The following is a 5216-nucleotide window of genomic DNA, read 5'->3' as shown; positions in this document are numbered from 1 at the left end:
TTCAGCCAGGTCTGAGTAGCCGTGGCAGGACTGCCTGTACTTTTGCAAAGATAGCAGAGCAAACAGCACAGCCTTGAACGCCCTGTCCTCCTCCGCAACCATCTGAGCTACCAAGTGAAGCGACTAAGGACTAGTCCATGCTGTGCTGCTCATATACCAGGTAAGAGTAGGAGCTGGCGAGGATCAGACTCCAAGCGGGTGATAGGGGCAATCCCATAGACTCAGAGGGATCCCCAGAAGTCACATTCTGGTGTTGCTGGGTGAATGACAGCTCCTGATGCCAAACATCAAAGGTAGGCCTCCACACCTCAGAGTTTTGTGTCTGCTCTTGGTCACCCCACGTGCATATGATTATATGGACTCGCCTGTGAGTCCTGGACTCCTCCAGAAGCATCATTCTAGGGAGTGTTGGGACGCAGTACAGCTACAAAGCTTAACATGTTATCCGGTCCTCAAGTGGCTCAAGGACTAGCTAGAACAACTTTTTCTTGCCCAATTTTGGATGACAAATGAACTGAAAGCCATTTCACCTCTTTGCCCACTGCTGACCATATGTGTGAACACAAACATAGGTGACAGCTAGAGAAAAGTCAGAGGACAGTCCCGCACGCTTCTGTGGAATGGCTCACAACAGTTTTTGGCTGTAGTGTGCAACTTCTGTGGTACCTTTCTGGCACCCTATGCTGTTAATTTTGGGTTAATTTTCGCTAATGTTCCTTCTGCATCAACGTAGCCTTGTTGTTGGTACAAAGATGACTTAAACCAAAATCCAGCCTTTTGTCTTCCTTATCTGTTTTTTTCCCAGACATGTTCTTTCTACTTTATTATTGTGTGCTTGAATCCTACTGGAAACAGGCTAGATCTCAGCCCCGGAGCACGGGATGTCAAGCACGTGCACACACAGACATTGTTGTATTCCCGCAATGCTCTCTGAGCACCAGAGACATACTGTGTCTCAGGTTGATTAAACAAGTGCACACAGTAGAAAAGAGAGAAAAACACTGCTGTTAATTTCAAAAAAGGAAACAAGTAATGTTTTCATTCTCACCAGGAAAGGCAATCTTCAGGTTAAACACCTCATTGATGGTGCTAATACTGTGCATTTAATTTTCAACATTGGAAGAAAAGAGATGGTTTTGTTCCCACTAGGGAAGGAACTTCTAAATGCCACATTGATAGCAGTGTTGTTGGAGTCATTTGGGGCTTGATAATAGCTTCTTTCGGCAAGACATAACTAAAATCTCAAGGTGAATCATACCAGTGTCTATAATCACAGTATTGCACCTGCACTTCCTGTATAATAAAGTTTATTTCTGCCTTTGTAAACCAGTGAATTATTATTTCTTCTAAGTCAAGTCCCGCTGAAACACAGAGGGCAGTAGCCCCATTGAGTTCAATTATATTCTGTGCAGTTAAGGTTAATATATAGTGACACTCTTTATTCAGCTTAATATGAGAAGTGTGCCCTTAACATCACAGCAATGCAAAGATAAAGCTCAGAGTTACTGCCACAGAAAGGCAGTAACAGTGGGATCTTACTGGCCTGGTGCAATAAATCCTCTGAGCACCATCTGTAGATTGGTCCCTGCCATAGGTGGTAAGTAGGCACTTGAGGGCCCTGGCCTAAGTTCATTAGAAATGCAGCTTGAAGAAGGATGGGGAAGAGACATTTTGCTGTTTCCTAAGATAACGTGCGTGCTCTGCTGGAGCAGATGGTTAAGGGTCTCCTAGCCAGGTAAGAGACAGCACTTCCAGGGAGACATGTCTGCATGTGCCAAGGTAGCCAGTCGTTACTGTTCAGTGAACTAATCCCTGGAATAAAAGAGAATACTTGCTAAAAGAGCATTAATGCCTATGCAGCCTTGTCAATGGAGGGGAAGTTTAGAGTAAATCTGTGTTTTTATTTCACCACAGTTACGCAACTGTTGTCATGCTACTGTAAGCAGCTCTGGATTATAAAATGATCCACTCTTCTGAGGCTTCTCAACTCAAGAAAACCTATTGAGTAATTGCAGTGGATAAAAGTAAAGGTAAAAATGAAAAGCTTAATTGATAATAATTTTCCTTTACACATCTGTGCTCTTATTACTAGCTTAAATACTATTTTGCATTTATTAATATGTTATACTTGAAATATATAACAATGCCTACAATAAAGTTGTCAGTTGTTTTCCTTTAAATGAGTTTGTTACACTTTAACTACAGCTAAAGGTAGCATACCACTTGCTAAATTTTGCTCGCTGAACTATGCTTTAGGTAACATACCATTTGCTAAACATCCATGGCTTGGCATGACATTTTCCATACTGAGGATGGAAGTTTAGGATTACTTTGCTGCTACCAAACATGAACTAAGAACAAAGGCAAGAAAAAAAAGGGCTTTGGCTAGGATAAAATATTGTGAGATCTTATCTTTGAAGTGCTGAAATGCCTTTATGCTCCAGAGCAGACTTGGAATTTGTCGTGAAAAACTGAATTGGAAGGGGATTGTCTGATCTGACTACACTTAGCATAATTTACAAGCCTTTGAAGAAGTAAATTTTCCACGTTCCTACTTAGCATGTGCCCCCACCGCCCTTGCTACTACTGTGGACAAGCCTACCCCAGTTGTGAGCTGCAGGGCCCAAGAGAGTCCTCTGTTCACCACTGTGAACCAGGGAGGGTCTCTGGACTGAGAGTGAGCCTGTAGAGACCGTCCCCTGTGCTTCCCAAAAGCTGCTGTTTTCTCTTCTTCACAGCTGCATCAGCGTGTCTGATAAGAATGGTGAGAGGACAAGGACCTGACTGAGGGGAGGGAAACAGTTATGTCTGGAGGCAGGGGATGTGGTGAGACTGAAACTACCAGGGGGTAGAAAAGCTTAACATGAGAGTTATAGGGAAAGGATACTGGGATTAGGTGAGGAAGGAAGTTAAATTCTCAAGGAGAAATGAAGGAGAACAAGTTCAAGGCAAGGGGACAAGTACCTACAGACAAGGAATTGGAGGGGGACTGTATGCCAGGAGCCTAGGACTAAGAGAAATGGTAGAGGATAGATGTGGAAGCCAGTGAGGAATCCAGAAGAATGAGAGCACATTGGTAAAGCAGATAAAATCAAACAGAATCAAGTCTTGATGGAGAAACGGGGCAAGCTGTGATGGGAAGGGGAGCATTGACAGAGGAACCACTGGGATTTGAACAGAGGCTTAGAGAAAGGAAAGTTAAAACTCGGCGAGCACAGAGATATTAGCATTTCAGTGGTTTTTTCCATTGCAGTAGGCATCTGCTAGGGTAAGTAAGACCAAGAAAATATTCTGCTGTTCTAATTTAGTATAAGATATTTTCTTGTCATTTCTGTGTGCTATAAAGGAACAAAAGAGGTAGAAATCCATTTGTTTGCAGAAATCCATCTTGCAAGCCACCTTTAAAGAGTTTTTGGGTAGGAAGCCTTAGGCCTCTGGCAGACAGCTCTAGGGTAGAGTTGGAAAAAGCAAGACGACAGCCTTAGGAATCTTAATGCAAATATTGGCATGAGTTCATTGTAATTCAAGAGGATTCAGGAAAGCACTAAAAGGGCAAGGAGGTCTTATCTGAAAAAAGAATCTATTATGAGGCTATAACATACTGAACTTTTATTTGTGCGTGTGCCTATATACGTATGCAACACATATGCATCTCTACATACACATGCATATGTAATACAATACAGATATGTATGAATATGTTTTAAAAATACTTGTATTATTGAGAGTGCAAGCACCTATAAATCTAGATGCCCCTGCTCCTTCAGTCAAACTATTCATGCCTTGGAGGAAAAGAAAAATTACAACTAATATTTTATTGGCCTGGGTTGTGGATAGGTGCATTACACAAATGGATGCTATTAAATCTTTATACCATGCTGTACCAGTATGAATTTTGTATGTGCTACATATTTTGCAGACACAAATAACTATTTTAGAAATGATATAAGGAGCTTTCCTAAGACTCCAGGCAACAATGTCAGATCTAATTTGAATTATTGCTATTGAAAATCATGGTTCTGTTTTTCATTATTCTTATACCAATATCCCTGACAACCTGCAATTTACCTGGTATGAACAGCACCTCCTGAAAATATAGAGCTGTTCTGTGCTCTGTGGTATTTTTGTATATCCTTCCTGTGCATAGGCGTGATATTTCATATTAATTCCACTGGATGGCACTGAAGGAGACAAGATTGCATGGAAATATCTCCAGAAGTTGAGTATACTGCAAAAAGTGAGAGTGGCTTACTTTTTCATTCCATTACTGAAACAGACAAATGTGGACTCATTTTCCATCCTGATGTAATAATTTGTCATCAAAAACAGCTCTTAAAGACTGCTAGCTGTAGTTCTAGGTTTTGACAGTAGCAAAATTACAGTGGAGGCAGAGTCAAGGCTTCTGAATCTAAACACCCCTTCTCCCCTCAGAAAGGTAAAGACTAAAAGACGTGGCTTTGGCCCGTTCTGGATTCTTACATGAAGGTTTGCGAAACATCTGAAAAGTATTTGGTCCCTGTCCTCCATAGCAATGCTGTTGATACTGGCCGCTTCCACCATTGAAAGCAAGTGCAAGTATGTTAGCTTTTAAGCTCATTTGAAAAAAACTACATAGGACTTCATTCAGAATTAAAAGCTTCCACCTGTTGAGGAAATGTATAGTGTTTCAGAGAACCTCCTGCCTTGAAACTCCATCTGCAGTCCCCACACAAGGACCCCTGTTTTTTCCTGGGTAGGGACTTTGTGAGCCTGCCTGGAACGCACACAATTACTCTCTGTCAATCAGACCTATAACCTGGGAGTCATCTTTGACTCCATTCTCTTTTTTGACCTGTTTATCTTGATGTATATGAATTTTGTTTCCTTTTCTTCTCTAAAGTCTCCTCTTATCTCTGCCCACATCACAGATACACTTTTTCAGGCTTTTGTGATCCCTCATCCTGCTTATGACAGTTTTTTTTCCTACGCCTGACCTGACCTGTCAAAAAGGTCCCTTGAAACGCTATTCTTGCACTTATCACCCTGGCCCATTTATGTGGCTCCTTTTTGTACTTACCTCTTAGTATATCTCCATAGATTTCCCTGTCTCCGCAAGCCCTTTAGCCCTCTGAGAGTGCAGATTGGCAATTTTTTTGGCAGCTGTGCTGGCCTAAGACAGTCTCTGCTCCCAGCCATTCGCTCCTATCTCTTTGATACGCCTGCTAGTTTGCTGGCAC

Source organism: Egretta garzetta, unplaced genomic scaffold (genome assembly GCF_000687185.1).
Source record: "Egretta garzetta isolate BGI_Z169 unplaced genomic scaffold, ASM68718v1 scaffold46, whole genome shotgun sequence".
Lineage (NCBI taxonomy): Eukaryota > Metazoa > Chordata > Aves > Pelecaniformes > Ardeidae > Egretta > Egretta garzetta.
The sequence above is the reverse complement of the archived record's forward strand: the minus strand, read 5'-3'. Positions refer to the sequence as shown.